Source organism: Carassius auratus, unplaced genomic scaffold (genome assembly GCF_003368295.1).
Source record: "Carassius auratus strain Wakin unplaced genomic scaffold, ASM336829v1 scaf_tig00017243, whole genome shotgun sequence".
NCBI classification, from domain to species: domain Eukaryota; kingdom Metazoa; phylum Chordata; class Actinopteri; order Cypriniformes; family Cyprinidae; genus Carassius; species Carassius auratus.
Genome location: NW_020524760.1, coordinates 309,592 through 328,685, shown reverse-complemented (window position 1 = coordinate 328,685; position 19,094 = coordinate 309,592). Strand labels below are relative to the sequence as shown.

Below are 19,094 nucleotides of genomic sequence, written 5' to 3'. Positions count from 1 at the left end.
AATTTTGCATTCTCAGAATTTTTTTTTTAGTGGGGGGTGGGGTGGGCACAAATCTAAAATCCCACCTAGGACACCAACAGAGGGCCGGTCCTGATTAGACTACTTGGGTGATATGTAAATCACAGGTTTAGTGCATTGAGTTCTTATCAGAAGTAGGGATGTCTGTAGGCATAATAAAAGGTCAAACAGAACATTCAAGTAATAGGAACCACCTAAGAAAAGACCTTGTCAATTAGTCAACATGAAGTTCTTTCAAAAATGTCAGTCTAGTTAAAATTAGATTAGATTAGGATCATTTTATTTTGTTGGATGTCAAATGTAGGCTATCATTATGATGAAGTGGAGCGAGCTCGGAGACTCGGAGACTGTATTCACACGGACACTACGCAACTCAAAACAAACAATGAGAAGCATTGTAGAAAATAATACTGTATATAATAATGGAACAACACTCCATTTGTTTGTGAATTGGGCTACCCGGCTACACTGGTTATGACACTAGTGTTTCTGAATCGCCAAAGAGATGCCATTCGTAAGAGTAATGAAGTTGACTACAGCGCGAGTAGCTTTGTTCGCTTGCCTTTTTTTGTCATCACATTAAAGTGCAGCTGCAAAAAAAAACACTCCTTATATTTATATTGTATCCTGGGATAAATCTGGGGTGGCCCATTGGGTGGCAATGCTTTTTCTTAGGATGGCAGATGCCAGTAGCCACACTGTGCCACCCCGGTAGATTCATCGCTGGTAATTATAATACAAATGTGTAAATGAAAGGCCAGGTGTTGTTGTTGTAAAAGCCTGTTAAATTGCTAAAAAGTAATGACTGGTATCTGGTTTCCAGTAGCAAGTAACTTTTCTAATTTAGAAAAGTTACTCTACAGACAAATTTATTGGATTTAATATCTAGGACTGTGAAATTATTGTAAACTGCTCCCAGTTACCCAGAATGCTTTGCTTTGGGGCAAATTGCTTAGGCCGGGCATACACTGTGTAATTTCAGCAACGTTTTTTTCAGCAACTCTCACTGGTATTGTTGTTGTATATTATAATAGATATTAAATCGCCACTTACTATTAAAAGCATATTTCAAAACCGATCCAATCCAAGTCTACTCTAAGAAATATGATTCCACAATGGAAATATTGTGGGATGAATGCACCTATTGTTGAAGCCTTTTGAGTTGCACTAGGGATTCTTCACAGTGTTTTGTATGTGGTCTATTATGTGGAACATCAACGTGAGTGTAAGGCTCACAAGTCAAGAATGAAAAAGGCCCATGCCTGCCTGCCAGCACACTGTGGTTTTCCATCTCTAGGTATCCAGTAATGCATCTCCGTTAATGCATTTTCAATATCTCTCATATCCCTCTTATACGGCATAAGAAAAATCTTTCAGGCAGCCAATCATTACCATAATCGATTCATTCACCCATTACTGGTGTTTTGCACCAATGGTCTGCACCAAAAGAGGTATTCTTCAGGATCACTCCCGACTGTATCAGTGTTTCTGCCAGCATGCTGTTTTGCTATCCCTGCCATTCTCTGTTCCTTGTTTCTCTCCAAATGACAAAGGCTATCTGACGGAGAAGAAACATTTTGTTATTGTAAAACAGGCAGGTTGTTATACAAAAGGATGGATTTCTTCACTTGTACTTTAATAACGAGAAAGGCACAGTCAATAAATGGCACTAACAATTCGTTCTGCTTCGCCTGCCGTAATTGAAAAGTAAGTGATGCAGAACTTTGGATGCTTTGCCCTTTCTTCTTTTTTCTCTCTCCATTTATTTCCTTTCATTTTATGTCACTGTTCGAGTCAGATCTGCCATCAAGTCCTGAGCTGAAAGTGCAGAGATGAGGTTTGCTCCATGGATAAGACGTGTGCTTAGATGAGGACAGACTGCAGGATTCGTGAGGCCAACATGTATTCGGCTAAACGCCATATATGAAAAATGACAGTGATTGTGTCATGAGCTATACGAACAGTAAAAGGAACATCTCAGTCTCAGTAAATGGACTGAGCTGAATAGCTATGGGCTGGACTGGGGCCAGTGACGTGTTGCTGGGGAGAGCAGTGTAACTGATGCACTGTGAGTGGACTTTGCAGAGACTGGGCTCAACACAGAGCGAAAGGATTATTCTTAATCTAATCTGCCCCTCAGTGGTTGGCTTGTCCTGTCCTCAGAGTCCGCCCCAATAAGACTACTCAGATCCCCGGGCTGATGCATTCAAGTGGCTCCAGTTCAGGACAGAATGTATCAAATGTGTATTTTGCAACTGGATTCCAAGATTTTGAGAGCAATTTTAGAGCAAACAGGTCTGGAATTTGATTTGAAGGGATAGTTCACCCCAAAAAATGAAAAATCTGTCATCACTTACTCTGGGATGACTTTCTTTTTTCTGCAAAATACAAAATAATTCTGAAGAAAAAGTTTGTTCAAACAATGAAAGTCAATGAACTCAACACTGTTGATTTTTATTGTAGAAATAAAGACTTTTTCAGAATATCTTATTTATATTTTACAGAAGACAAGTTCAGAAGGACACAAGAGTAAGGAAGTTATGGCAGAATTACAATTTTTGGGTGAACTATCCCTTTTGCATGAACACTTATGTTATGAGGTTCATTTGAAAAGATATAAAATATATTTGCATGTGACAGCACCAAAAAGTTGCATTAAACTAACATTTTCAAAAGTTTGGGAAAGTTTTTAAATACAGGAAAAGACAGCATTTTCCTTCTTGAGGAAAAAAAAAAACAGTAAATGGTGCTAACAGAAAGTGAAGAAGAGGGGGGAAAATAAAACTTTGTGAGAAAAAGAAATGTGAGAATTTAGAGGGAAAAAAAAAAACTAGAAAGAGAAACATTTAAGTACAGTATAGTCCAGAGGAATAATTCATTGGATATTATTTGTTAAATCACGTGACCATATCTCAAGACTGCATTGCCTTTTTTAGATTTTCACAGAGAACAAAAATTCTAAAGGTAATGTGTTTGATTATAAAAAATAAAATAAGAATCACACTACAATTATTTAATGATGAATAAAAGCAGAGCATGAGGGAAAATGTGTCTGAAATTTGTCAAAATGACTGATAATAATTATTTGTATTGACTCACAGCACTTCTGGCTCCTGTTTTCCACATCTCCTGTTCCTTTGCATTTCAATAAAAATAATACATAACTAGAGGGAAAACTAACGCTAAATATATGTCCTCAAGATTTCCAATACAAAGACCAGGCCAGGAGCTGATGCGAGACAATAATGTCATTTTGAATTTAAGCACACGAGCAAAACCTCTCACACAAAACCCGTGAAAACAGACCAAATAACACCCCGTCGCTCTCTCACACGCAGTTATCAAACAATGAGCACTTGAACTAAGTATCTGCTCCCCCTCCACCTCTAAACACACACTTAGCCTGGTGATGGTGCCTCATAAACTGTTTGGCAGTGTCGACATTATCTGCGGCTCAGAGTCAGACATCATGTCCCTCCAATTAGAGCTTCACAGCTCCCCTCATTCATCTTTATTGGTGATACATTAGCCACCATTAAATAAAAGACATGGGATAATCTCCATAATGATGTGGATGATGAAGCCGAGTGTTGGAGAGGGAGGTAGGAGCTCTGTGACTAGAATAGGAAAGAGGGTGGGTGTCGGGAGAAATGATGGTGGTGGGCATGTTTTGGGTCGGTGCCCGGGAGAGGATGAGGATGGTGATGAAGGCGGGGAGGGATGGACATGAAGAGCTGTGACAGCAGCATTAGCTGGGAACACATTAGCCATTACCACACAGCCAATCAAAACAGCGCACCTGTGCCAGTCCGGTAGATGGACAGATGCTTGTCCAGGTGCGCGTGAGTACACAGGCATCGGCGCTGACTGGCTAAGTACAGAACCAGACGACAAGCTCCAAACCTGCCATTTTTTTGCCAGAACCTGTGAAGCACAGAGGGGGACAGCAGAGATCGTTTAGAGAACTTTTTAAAATAAAGGCTCCTGCATATCTGGGTAAAAAGACGCCTCTTTTCGGGTTTGGAAAAAAAATTGGCGACGGCGTCTTCTATTGACCAGCAACTTAAAAGACAATGATCTCTTCTTGTTTAATTGAACTGCCCTTAATTACATTACTTTACTTTGTCCTTTAATTAGTGCCTCATGAATAATTGATTAGCCGTGAAGTCATCAGTTGGGCAATAAAAAAAGTGATAGCGCGTGAAATGAACAGTAGCCCTGAAACAGTGCTCTCTGCATGGCACTGTCCTGAGACAGACTTCAAAACTGACAGCCCGAGCAGACGCAGCTATATTGTATAACCACTTCTCAATCCCTTCATCAAATATTTACAGGGGTATCATTGCCAGCACAGTGTCCCGCTGTGCATTCTCCGAGTGGCGGCAGGGGGGACATTGATCTTCCTTTTAAAGAACAAACGAGAGCTTAAGAGATATTTCTTATACATTGACCCTGTTCGGTGTGCTTCATCTGGATTTCTCTGGGGTGTACGCTATCCATCTGCATTTCCTCCCAAACCTCCCAATATGATCTCTGGGTTGCATTAATATGAAAGACTAGACTGTGCTTTTCCCCTTCGTCCTGGATAATGTCAGACTCGCACTGCACGCGGACACTTCATTTGTCCTCATTGTGCGCAGACGATAAACTGTGAATATTTGATTGCTTGGAGCTGATTACTGGATCCATCTGTGTGATAAAGACACATCGGAAAGAAGTCATAAAGGGTTCACTGGCAAAGATGACCATGTATTATCATTATGCTTTTGTCAAATATATATTATCAGATTGGAATCTAAGGGCTGAAACTGGTAGAATTCAATGTTTATATTGACAGACAGACAGACAGACAGATAGACAGATAGATAGATAGATAGATAGACAGACAGACAGATAGACAGATGGACAGACGGACAGACAGACAGATAGATAGACAGACAGACAGACAGATAGACAGATATACAGACAGACAGACAGACAGATAGATAGACAGATAGATAGATAGATAGATAGATAGATAGATAGATAGATAGATAGATAGAACTTAACATCATAGACTCCGACACAGATTTTGCTAATTTGCTGTTTGATAAGAGTTCTGATAACAAGGCGGCCCCACACACTCTCAGTGTGACATCACACTTCAGGAGCAATTCTTGTCATCCTGGTTCTCATCCTCTCTTAAGCAGTCTCAGCTCTTCAGCCCTAATGGGAAGTGACATAATGTTTACCAAGACTAGCTAATTTCTTGTCCAGATTTACTAGGTGTGCTAATATGACAGCGGTAAAATCAAGGCCTGTAGTTGGCCATCACTGTGCGCTAACGTTCGTGTGTACGTGGGTGGATTTGATAACAGGGCACCGGCAGGTGGAGCGTGAGAGCGAACCGCTCTTTGTTGAGCCGACACAAACATAAACAAACACCAACGCATGCCACCATTTCACCAGGAAAGGAATTAATGAAGTGACCCTGCAAACAAGGCCTGGCGGTAACCAGGTAACCACAGCAAGTCTCCTCTCAAGCTAGCAGCAGAGAACGGATGGAAGAAATCAGCAGAGAACGAGCAGGTGATGAAGTCTCACAGGATAATCCCTGTTTCTTTCTCTCAGTCATTGTTTTTTTTTTTGTACTTTTCTGACCATCTGAACTCACCTCTATTATTCCCTCTCTAGCAGCAAACAAGTGGCCTTTGTTTAAAAAGTCAATATGAACTGTCATTTGCAACACATTTTACATCCTTAATGTGTTGTATTTCTGAAACCTTTAGCTTTGGTATTCAAAGCTAAAATACATAAAACTGCACTCAAACTTTGGGGTTGGGTAAGATTTGTAAATGTTTTTGAAAGAAGTCTCAACCAAGGCTGCATTTATTTGAGCAAAAAATACAGTAAAACAGCAATGCTGTGAATTATTATTAGTATTTAAAATACATGTTTTCTATATTAATATATTTTAAATTAAAATGAAAAACTGAATTTAGTTAGTTATTTAGCATCGTTAAATATGATCATTAAGTATTTTCACTGCTTTTTAGCAGTTTGTGAAGCAGGTTTCAGTAACAACAAATAAAAACACATATCCCAGTACACTTTTTGTCATCGATGAGTGATCCCCTGCTCTTGATAAGCACCAGCTGCCTCTGGAGGAAATAAAAAATGGTCCTCCAACCTGAAATCTCACTCTTTCCCCCCTTATGGATTTGCTGCATTTTGCAATGGTAGTGGCCCTGGTGACAGCAAAACAATAATCGCTGTCTAGTCGGTCTCTGCAGAAAAAGTCTGATAAAACAACATTTAGATTTTTCCCACATATCTTCCCTTTTCTCGCCCAAACAAAACGTACAAATGCCAAGCCGTGGAAAGAGAAAGACGATTTAATAGCAAAGAGCACACTACATTTTCATTTAGTATCTTTAGCGTGTTGTTTTGTTTTTCACACGGCAAACAGAAAAACCCATGGCTGATTATGTGAAGAATGTGTGAAATTGTGATATTTGCATGGCTGGGGATATTAACTAGAGGCATTAGTTGTTAAAAAGCTTCGAGGCTGGGCTCCAGACATGTTTTTAAATAATGGTTTAATGATGCATATTTTACAAATATTTTCTAAGCCAGACTAGCGCCCCCCCCCCTCCCCCTCTCCTCCAGACTACATTAACGCTCTTATTCTTTCTTCATTAACAGGCTCACAGCCCTTTCGCTATGCTCCTTTGTGTGCATTTGGAAAAAATCAACTGGAAAATAGACAGCATGAGGCAGCTGAACAGACGTTTTGGTTTCTCTATCTCTGTGTGGATTCTACCAACCGCTGTTCATTATTTATTATTTTTTCATTGTATTCTCTTTTAACCACCTTCCATGATTCAGTCATTGATCTGGATGTTAAGACGAAATGTCCACAGAGAAGTTTAAATGGGTTATGATAATTCACAATCTCGCTGGCTGTACTTTGCATTATATCTTCTCCTCTCTGTCCCATGATCTCTGTCTCTCTGTGCCAAGCCTGGTCCCTCTGCTCCATTAAAGGCAGATCTCACTGGTGCAGGTATTGGCCACTGAGAGGTGCAGCTGCCCAAGTTGGCACCTCGGCCCAGAGTTGCCGTGTGGCCAGACACCCTGATGTTTGTGCTTTTTGTGTCTGGCCACACAGCCCCAGTCCAGAGACTATCAGGCTCAGACCTGTTTTACTGCTGGATGCCATACAGACACCATCACAGAAATGGCCAAGGAAACATTCAGGGACACATTTGCTCAGGTAGGGTGGTGGAAGAGGCTGAGAAAGTGTTTTAAACTTTTATATCAGAGAGCCACTGAGGCCAGTCACAGCAAAAGAAGGGATTCATTGAATATGTGGCATTCTTATCGGGCAAACACTCTTATGCAAAATACACTAAAGCAATAGACATTGAGTGATTGTAGATGGCTGTGTGTGTTGGTAAAAAGTGTGTGTAATGCAAAAGGCTTTGAATGACATATTGCTAAAAAAAGTTACAAATTCATTATCAACATCAAAAAAAGTATTTGGTACTTAATATCGGTTTTAATTAACTAAATATCATTGCATTAGATTATTTTAACAAAATATAAAACCAAGTTTAAACAGAGCATAATTATAATGTAGAATTTATATATGTAACGATATAACCTTTGTAAACATCGGGAAGAAGGAGGCGGGAACCGGCGCACAGTCAAAACATTTTAATATTCAAAATAAATACAAAACAGCGCAAATAAAAACCAAAACATAAAATAATGTCCCAGGCCTGGTCCTCTCTCGTCCTTCACGGTCGTCGCTCCAGTTTTATATCCTTCCATCTCCTACGTGGGACTCGATACCGGCGGTGGGGAGCAGGTGCAGCTCATCTTCAATCACTACACCTGGCCTCACTCCTCGTTCCCACGCCTCTCGGCCCCGCCCCACTCGCCACAATATATATACACACACACACACACACACACACACAGATACACATCTATTGAGTCATCTTATATTTGAATATATTGGCATCTTAAGAATATATTTCTGTCTTTTATCTACGATATATAGATGAAGAAAGAGAGAGAGAGAGAGAGAGAGAGAGAGTGTGTAGAAATAGACTATAATTCTAATTAGTAAAAGTTTTTCATAATTAGTTTATTTTCATACTTTGAGCTGTCAGCTTAAACATGTCAATAAAGCTGAACATAACAACTGTATTGAAAGCGTTTTTTCTCAGACTTGAAACCTTTACATGTTCTCATTACGGAGATCATTTACATATATCCACAGATGAAGACATAAGAGCGTGTGTAAGCGTGTGTGTGTCTAGCACAGAACAAGAGCTCACAGCGTTTGAGGAGATCTGAAGGTTGTCTAATATCTGTTCTCAGAACAGTGAGCTTGCACATCTCTCCAAGACTCATGAATGTGATTGACCTTTTTCCTGTAACGCAGCTGAGATGGTGGCCATGAGGGGGCAGTGACACAGAGACTAAACACCAGTCAAGTTAATTGTCCAGCTGAACAATAACGTAACTCGGACTGCAGAAAAGGGCATTCAAATCAATAAATCGACAATAGCCTTTCCGAAAAGATGGCTGAACTCAATTTTCTGGCTGTGGACACCTTCTAAGCTCCAAACACACTGCACTTCTCTTAAGACCCCCACAAGCCCAATTCTATCATGGTGCCCAAACCTCGTCTACTGACAGAAGGATTTTTTTCCTTTACCTTCCTTTTTACTTCTTATTTAGGTGATTTAGTGGGATTTGTTATATTTAAAATGCAATTAAACATTATTAAAGTATGTTAAACCTTTAAAAAGTTTTAAAGTCTAAAAATTTCCTTTTAATATCGTTTCATTGTTTGCAATTTAAAATCAAACCTGCTGTTATTGTCACAATACTTATAATACTAATAAATAATGAATTGCAATTGGTCTACTTTATTGCATTTATCTGCATACTGAATTGTTACTGGTCACTTCTTTCTTGCATGTATTTAACCGTTTAGTTGCATTTCCACTGGGGAAAGAAAACAAGATGCATATTAAGTGTCACAATGGTGGCGAAAATCAATTCATTTACATAAAACCACATAGTAAGACCTTTACCAATTCTTTTCATGCCTACCCAGCACTAGTATTTTTATCAACTGTAGTCCTTTCATTCAAGAATTCCTTCATCCCTTTATTTGGCGATGTACATAGTGTTTAGTTTGCGTTCTTCATTGTTATGGGAACGGTGGGCGAGGCTAATCATTCTTTAGTTCTTCTGGCCTTAGAAAGGTCAGCTGTTTGAAATGTCAGGCTTCAATGGAGCCAGATTCACATCCTGCTACTCAAGTGTCCAATTAAAGAGGGTCTGGCAGGGGTTGAGTGGGATGCACTCTTCACACAGGAGAGTTAATGAGGGGGCAAGGTCATAGAAACCCCCTTCGCACTGATCTACAGGGCCTTGACCACAATGGCAGGTTCTGAACCGAGGGGTTGGCACATGGTGTACTCTGAAAGGACCTCCAAGGGTACCGGAATGGACATGGCTTGATCTCATTAAGGACTATGGATACATGTATGCTCATTTTTATCATTCCTCTCTCACATATACTCACACCTAATATGTCCATAGGTCATTGCTTTATCTGTCTCATTCATCTAAGAATGCAAGCCGCTTTCTATAAAGCAGGGAAACAAGTTTCCATCACACTCAACGAGGACAAACGCAGGTCAAAGGTCACTGTAGCTGCATTTACACTTTGCACACAGAATCCTAATAAGCAGCCGGTCTGCATGCTTATAGAGGAAGACAGGGACAGATGAGTTCATTTACAGCAGTTATTCTTCATTTATAGCAACTAAAATACCCTGTTCACCTAATCAATAAGTCATTAGGCCCATGGTCATCTAATACCAGTTTAGTAGTTGCTCTTTCAACGGTTAGTTTTAATACTGCATTTGGGGAGTTCGAGATTAGCAAAAAGTGCAATGGCTCTCCAGAGCCCCTCTGCAGTCTGCTTGTGCACAATTGTGGAGTTTTTATGGAGTAAAAGTAGGTTTTACTGCACCCTGAAATCAGCAAAATTACCCTCCCAAAATAGTAAGGGCTATATAGTAAGGTGGGAAAAAAGTCGCTTTCATTATATAACACAAGCGAGGTAAGCTAAAAACCATGTTGTAAGTAAGTAAGTAAGTAAAGTTTATTTATATAGCACATTTATCACAGCAAAACAGTAAAACAATGGAACATAGATAAAATTCAATTTAAAATGCCTGGGAATAAAGATATGTTTTCCACTTCATTTTAAAAGTTGTGATAGATGATGCAAGGCGAATGTCCAGTGGAAGTTGGTTCCAGAGACGAGGGGCCGCAATAGAAAAAGCCCTATCACCCTTCGTTTTTAAGCGTGAACGAGGGACAACTAAAATACCTCTATCAGAAAATCTTAGAGATCTGGAGGATGAAACAGGAATAAGATGATTTGAGAGATAAAATGGGGCTTGACCATTAAGGGCTTTAAAAACAAACAACAAAATTTTAAATTGAATTCTAAAATAGACAGGAAGCCAATGAAGAGAGGCTAAAACTGGTGTAATGTGATCTGTTTTCTTTGCCCCGGTCAACAGCCTTGCAGCAGCATTGTGTGCCATCTGCAAGCGTGCAATGTAAGACTGAGGAAGACCCAAATATAATAAATTACAGTAGTCAAGGCGGAAGGTAATAAAAGCATGAATGACTTTCTTCAGGTCATTAAAAGTTAAAAATGATTTCAGTCTCGATATGATCAGTAACTGATAAAAACTGTTCTTGACCACTGTATTAATTTGTTTAGTTAAACAAAGTTCAGAGTCCAGAATGACACCAAGATTTCTGACCTGGGAGGAGACTGAGGGGAAATGCTTACCAAGCTCATTTATGAGACCACTTCTCAACTTTACAATTACTTCCGTCTTATTTTCATTAAGTCTAAGAAAGCTATTGGAAAGCCATTTATTGATATCTCCTAGGCAGGCCAATAAGGGTTGAATGGTATCACCAGCTTTCAATGGTATGTACAACTGGGTATCATCAGCATATAAATGAAATGAAACATTGTGTCTCCTAATAATGTCTCCCAAAGGTCGCATATATAAATAAAAAAGGAGTGGCCCTAAAATGGATCCTTGAGGCACTCCACAGATAATAGGAGCAACAGATGAAGAGTCGACCATGTTGCATCGTGCATGTCTTTTATGAAGTTGTGAAGATCAGCGACACAGTCTTGGGTGGCTTAGGGTAACAGATGCTGAACAAAGCTGGGAAAATTAGCCTACTCCATGTGCCTTACAAAAACATTATTTTAATCAAAGTGTATTAGACCAGCTATATATTTTAGACATATGGGGGCTGCATCCTTCCTGGCTACCCCATCTGTCTCTCCCAGAGCTCTGAATGAAGTTTCAGCTTACACCCAAATGCATTGAGGAAACATTCAGCCTCCCATAGAGATGCAGAAGTGCAGGCTGTACCTGCTGCTCTGGGACAGGCACGCCCGAGGTGCTAAGACAGGACTGTGGAAATGCTCACGGGAAAAGGCCTCTTTTTACAGGTTTTTGCTCTTGGGGTGCAGCTGATGGTTGTTGTGAGAAGTAAAAGAAGTCACAAAGCCACCACAACCAACCCATGTGAACAAACAATCCTGTCTGTAAAGCCCCAATGTAAGTTTTCAATGATGTTGGGTGGTGTGCTGTGCAGTGAATAACACACATGAACACGAACCAAAATATGCAAACTCACCAGGGTTGGTGATGGTCAGAAGATCCAGCCTTCGTTGTTGCTGAAAAAGAAACAAAGAGATAGCAGAGGTCTTCTCTCAGAAAGAGAAAACAGATCCAGAGTGGTTTTTTTTTTTTACTTTTTTTTGTACTTTTTTTACCCAGAAATCAAAGTTTGTGCTGTCTGCCTTTTTTTCTGCTCTTTTGCTCTCTATCTCTCTCTGGAGAGATAAAAATGTGTCATGCATTTTACATCAATTTTATGTAAATATATGTACATATACAGTGCATTTATATCACTCTATGAAACAGAATCATTCTAATCTTACACTTTTCTCACAAAATGACTCAAAAAAAGGTCAGTTGGAAAGTAGATTTTTTTAAAATAATATCTTTCTCTTTTTTTGTCTGTACACACACACACACACACACACACACACACACTCTCTCTCTCTCTCTGTCTTTTGCTTGTTCAATTATTTCAATGGTGTGTGTGTGTGTGTGTTTGTGTACATAATACAGTGCGTTTTGTAAATTATATATTCATGTGCTGCAGTAGATGCGGGTCGTTTCCTGGAGAGATGGTGTGACATCAGTGAGGCTACAGCAATCCACACAGGTCACACTCTCAGATCGATAAGTGCCCAATCAAAGACTGATGGCGTCCTCAATGACATACTGCAGTGTGAGGCGAACACACATAACACACATACTGTGAGCGCAGGCAGCTCAAGAGCTGTACTTTAACTCTCTTGTGGTAAAAGTACTGCAGGTCCTTCTACACGAGAGCCACTATACACATAGTAGAGCAGAGAGCATACATTGATATCATTCACATGTGCACACACACTCAGTTCTGCTTTTCAGTATCTGGTTGACTGATTTATATAATGACTGGATTGCTTATTGCATTCTAAACTGTCATTCGGCGGTGAAGCCACCGGAAGTGTTCGATCAGCCATCTTGCTGTTCCCTAGCGGCAGAGAGCATCATTGACTGACAGCCAAAACCTTGACTTAAAAATACCCGATCTGAAGTGCATCAGTCACACATCAGTCACACAGTTTTTAGGATATGTGCATGTTAATTAATTGGTACTCCAGATGTTATTTGCAATGTCTATGGTCTTTTTGGGCAGAAAAACTGCATCACACTTACCGACACAGGTAACTGATCCAACACAAAATATATTTCTTTGTGTACGTAATAATGCAGAAAATGTTAAACATGAACATATATCTGGTATTAGTATCAGAAAGGTCCTGATGGAGCAATATCTATTTCAGACTCCTCAAGATCATGCAAATTCTGTCGTGCTTTGGATTTCAGTTTGTGTACGACTTAAATTGTTATGTTACGTATGTTTAATTAATTATTCACTTAACCGACGCTGAAATCATTAACTGCTTCAAAATGCATGCTGTTAACAAAATCATTTTTTGAAACATTTGCTGTTAGCCTACTTTATGAACAAAAGCAGTATAACAACATAATTACATAAACTTACGAGATTAATTAACATATACAACACGTAAATCTATATTCATATTTTGTGAGATATATGTTTAATGCATATGTTGAGGATCTCGCCCATCTGAGGGACTACTGTAATGTATATGAACAGAACTTTTTAATAGGCATTTTCGACATTGAACAAATAACCATTTCAATTCATAGGACGTTTGCATTGTAAGAATGTACATGGATACTTCAGATATAATAATGCTGACTCATTAGGTGATGTTTTCTCATTAAAATCGTACGATTTCCTATAAATTCAATATAATTTATGAGAATACTAGGGAATATCAATATGGTGGCGTGGTGACTACACTTCTATGACGTCATGAGCAATCCAGTTCTCTATTATAGATCAGCGGTCAGGTCATTTCCTGATGATTAGCAATTATCCAGTTAAGCCATAGGGCTTCGTCTTAGTTTTGATTTCATAAAATCTTCTTTTTGTTCTGGCTTTCTGAGAAGCAAAGTCTGAAAATATAAAAAGAGTGTCAGTGAATCAGTTTTAATGAGTCATTGTGTGTTTGTAATGTATTTGGATTTATGCATTGTGCTTGTTAGCAATACATTAAGCATTTAGCAAAACATATTTTATCGGGACATCTGACTTGTATATTATGTGCATCTTCTATCTGCTAAAAATAATTTTGAAAACAGTATAAATTATGCTGGCACCTGTCAAATAGCATGTGTTAATGTATTGTTTATGTGATAATTGGAAGATATGAGTCGTGACTCATAGGTGCTAACTCTCACAGAGCATTTTCTTTAATAAAGTAATAAAAATCTCTTTGAAAGTGTGCATATAGTGTAACATAATACAAGTTGATGTTAAAGAGTAATTGCAGAAGGCTTTGTTTTGCCAAACTCCTGGAATGATGTCTATCATTTAATTTTTCAGATTGCCCCCTGCTGGTGAAAGAGACACATACAACACGATTCAGCTCATTTTCTGAGCTCATTCCAATAACAGGGAAAGTAAAACTGAAGAGATGCATTGCATAACACTAAAACATACATTAATATTTAAGATCATTTCAATAAAAAAGTTTGTTTTGCATTTTAAACACTAGTTAACTTGCAATATATGTGCATATATTTACATATCAGAGTCATGGGATCAGAAAGTCAATATCACTGCTCTGAAATGTAGTTTACTGCCTACACAGGCTGCAAGTGAAATGAAACCACCATACAAACAGCACTCCTGTCACAAAGCGCACAAGATTTACAAATGATAAAGTTTGATTGTTAATTTGTTTATAAAATAATTATTTACTGGTAAGCATAGAAAATAGGTTGACCACATGTCCTCTTTCTCTCACCAGAACCAGTCCAGGATTTCTAAGCTACCTAAAATGTCTGGGTTCTGGCTTTGTTTTCCTATTGATGTGCTCTGTATACTGTCCTTATACATTATATGTACCAATATATGTACATTATATGTATTTGCAAAATAACACCATTGGTTAGTTATGTACAATTCCTGAATGCTATTGGTCAAACAGCTTTTCAGTCATTACTTTTAGCAAGTATGAAAACAATAGGAAAGCAAAGTGAAAACCCAGATATTTTAGGCAATTTAGAAATCCTGGCCAGGACATATCTGGAAAAAAAAGCTAACCCTACAAAAAAATAAAAAAAATAAAATAAAATAAAAATACACAGTGCACACAAAAAAATACTGGATACATTTGTCAAAATACATTATTAGTAAATAGTTTAAATACTTTTAAATAAGAATTTACAGTATTGAATGAAATCAATATAAATTAAGTATATTTATTGTTATTATTATAATTTTTTTATTCAGTGTCTTAGAATTGGCTGCTGTCTTGGACCTTAGAATTTGGCCAAACTCTGTTTAAATTACAAGGTTGTTTTAACATCAGAAGCATGTCTATGATGCCTTAAAAGGCAGCACACTTGGTTTAAGAACACAACTAATGTTAGTCTTTATGAAATGATCCTTGACAGAGAGCGGCAACACTACAATCTACCTCTTCCCAACAACCCGAGACAAGAGTAGTTGAATTATTTAGCATTGGTTTTTCACTATTACCACCTAGAAAGCAGGCAGTAAAAGGCATTTTATTTTTAAAGGAGATGGTTTGTGCTGAACCAGGCGCATATACATTGCAACTATACAGTGCAATTCAGTCCAGTGAATGTGAATACTCCCGTCGACAGTTCAAACCAGTTGAGAGCTTCCTTTCTTCTATGCCAATTAGAGGCTCTGAAAAAGGCCAGTTGTTCCATTCCTTTGATCTGACCTTTGTTAGTTTTGCTTGGCCTTGTTGGTACAGATCCAGCATATTTCAGATGGAAACGGCAAGTGGAAACAGACAGTGGATGCTGCATTGTATCTGTCTGAACATTGACATGATCGTTTACTTCCCCTAATATCACTCTTTGCCTTGTACTTCCGCATTGAATTCCGTCAGTTACAGCTACAAGCAGTGCATCCTTTCATGATAATCTTGTGAACTGACAAGTGACTCCTGATTTCTTATGATAAATCTATGAAAAAGTGGAGACAAGATTTTCAAAGCACTCCTTAGCTCATAGTAGTTAAATTTAAATTCAATAATCTCTTATTAATCCAACTGAACCTGCTTGTAAACACTTAACTTGATCTAATTAGGCGGCATTGTCCATACTGTTGCTGTAGATTTGGACTTTTAGAGAATTCCTTCTTAAGTACACTTAGATGGACATAAACTGATATTTTCTCCAGGTTACACAGTTTTGTGTAAAATATAAGTGGTACAAGTTTCACTGTCTACATGGATAAGGTACTTAGTGTTTTCCAGGAACAGGAAAAGGAAAGATAGAGACACACACACAGAGAGAGAGAGAGAGAGAGAGAGAGAGAGAGAGAGAGAGAGAGAGAGAGAGAGAGAGAGAGAGAGAGAGAGAGAGAGAGAGAGAGAGAGAGAGAGAGAGAGAGAGAGAGAGAGAGAGAGAAAATCACATTAGGAGAGGCAATCCTAGGTATGAAAATAGGATTGTATTAATCTTTATCAAAGAGTGCCAAGGAATCCCCTCAGAACAGTGCCAGTCTGCATAAGAGTGCACAGTGGGTGTCCCGGTCCCACTGGAGTCAAAATGCTTTCTATATTCTGAATGGAACAGAATATCTATTCTACTTCAACACCAAAGACACAGCCACAGGTGAACAAGAGGAGAAAAGAGAAGGGTGACTGGTGCCGAAAGTCAGAGATCTGGGAGTCTGGGGCTCATACACAGGCTGTGACGGGGAGGCCTGCTCACCTCAACAGATGCTGGGGTCAGAGCCCTTCACCCTATGTCAAAAAACCCAATGCACTCTGTCCAATTACCAACCAAGACCTCTCAAAACACACACATCTAAATGAGGATGTATTGTAAAGAGATCTATGGTTTTCGTATAAAGCTAAACAAAACTACAGACTTCCCTTCTAAGATTTCTGCACAATGCATTCTCAGAAATAGGCACAAGAGTTGTTACTGGGGTAGTATATTTTCAAAAGATTTTTACCTAAAGGTTCCATATTGTACCTAAAGCGTCCATATTAATACTTTACATGCATATATTAGTACATAAATATATGTACATTTTGAATGTACAGCTCTTGAAAGTGACAGTCTTTTACCTTTTTTTCTGAGAGTGAAGTGTGTGTGTGTGTGTGTGTGTGTGTGTGTGTACTACTGGTCAAACGTTTGGGATGCTCTTTATGGTTGCATTTATTTGATAAAAAATACAGAAAATAAAAACAGGTATCTTGCAAAATTTCATTACAATATAAAATAATGGTTTCTATTTTAATATCCTTTAAAATATAATTTATTTCTGTGATGAAAAGCTGAATTTCCATCAGCCATTACTCCGGTATAAAGTGTCACATGATCCTTAAGAAATTTATATATAACAATATTAATTTTGGGGGGGGAAACTGCTATACTATTTTTCAGGATTCTTTGATAAATAAAAAGTAAAAAAAGAACAGCATTTATTCAAAATATAAATCTTTTCTAACAATATAAATATTTGCTATCACTTCTTAACAATTTAACACATCCTTGCTGAATAAAAGTTTTAATAATAAAAAAAATAATAAAAATAAATTACTGACACCAAGCTTTTGAACTGTATTGTCAGAAAAGATGTATATTTTAAATAAATGTTCTTTTTTGCTTTATATTCATCAAAGAATCCTGAGGAAAAGTATAGCAGCCCCCCCCCCCCAATATATATATTTGGCAGCACGACTGTGAATAAATCAGCATATATATATAATTTATTATACATTAATTTAATATTATTATATTGTAATTTTTGCATGATACAAAAGTTTATGCTTTATTAAAATTCATATATATATATATATATATATATATATATATATATATATATATTAGATATTTTTAAATTAATAATTAAATATAACATTTTATAAAATGTATTATTGTCCCCCAAAGTTTAATATTAAAATATATAAGAATTAACATTTATTTACTGATATATTCTAAACAACTGAAGTAGTATATGATTTATAAATTAAATGTATAACAAAATTAATAAATATAATATTTGTAATTCTTATTTTATTAATACAAAAAGTTTTTTTCATTATTGGAAGTTTTTGATGTCATAGTTTGTGCTCGTACAAGCAGACATATTTCACACTGACACCTTGACACTGTTTTATTCTGAATATTTTAAAGAAGCTAACTAAAACTTTTCCTCCCTGGCTTGACCTACATTCAGTCCAAAACTGCAAATAGGCCAGACATCCCAAACTTTCCTCTTAAAATGTCATTAATCTTATCAGGGGCATCCATACCTTTTCAAAAGAGCCTTAATCTGTGCAAGGTGCAAAACTGCACGACTGCAATTAAGAGGGCTGGCCATCAGACAGACCCCAAAAAATAAAAAATCCTTAATTTACTGGACCATTCGTCTTTTAGCGGAATTAAATATTCATTTGCAATATTTCCTCCTGAATTTACTCTTCTTATTTGCAGATGATTATCATGGGTGGGGTAGGATCGAGCCATAATTGAAAAATACACCCAACAATTTGAGTCTCATTTCGAATGCATGCAAGGTCAATATAATGAGATTAACTTGAGCTGCCCCATCTTATCTTTCACCTAAAGATACACATGGCGACTGCAGGCTAAACTATTTGACTTAAAATAAAAGTTTCAGAGTAAAGAGAAAGTCATATTAGCAATTTAGGGAAAAGGGAGACAGACTTTATACGTTTACTCAGGGATAAACTTGTTCTGTGCAATAAACTAGCTGATGGTTGGGATATGTCATGAATTATAGACCCCCGTGGATGTTCCTCCCTCTATAAACACACACATGCATGGCCCAGTGGTGATGAGGTAAGGTAGATTAACGCTGGACTACCATCTGCCATAGTCCCAGTAGCAGGAGTCATCATCACTGGGATCAGTCCCCAAGGACCCCTCTGTCTGACGCCAACCTTCCCATAAAGAGGAAAAGAAGAGGAAAAAGAGAGAGATGCGATTGAGTCAACAATCTGACTCACCTCATCTTAGAGAGGGAAACACTCCTGTGTAGGTGAGTCATCAGCGACCAAAACACATACATTCACTTCTCTAGTCTCTCGCTTCCATCTAGTGTTCGGTTCACCTTTCTTCCCTCTGGGAAGATGTTTTCCTCTTTTATAGCACAGATCTGAGGGATGAGCTCACGATGAGGTCATCTTCCCCTGGGTCTCTCTCTTCACTGAGCACTTACTGTCAGATTCACTGTAACGCTCTTCATCATGCTCTGAATATGGGATGCTTTGTCATGTAAAATACCTCACCGTG

General features: G+C 38.0%; 1 pseudogene; it reads right to left on the bottom strand.

Moving 5' to 3' along the window:
- Positions 1-19,094, bottom strand: part of LOC113075604 (cytosolic carboxypeptidase 6-like) — a 186,846-nt pseudogene that overhangs the window by 82,393 nt on the left and 85,359 nt on the right.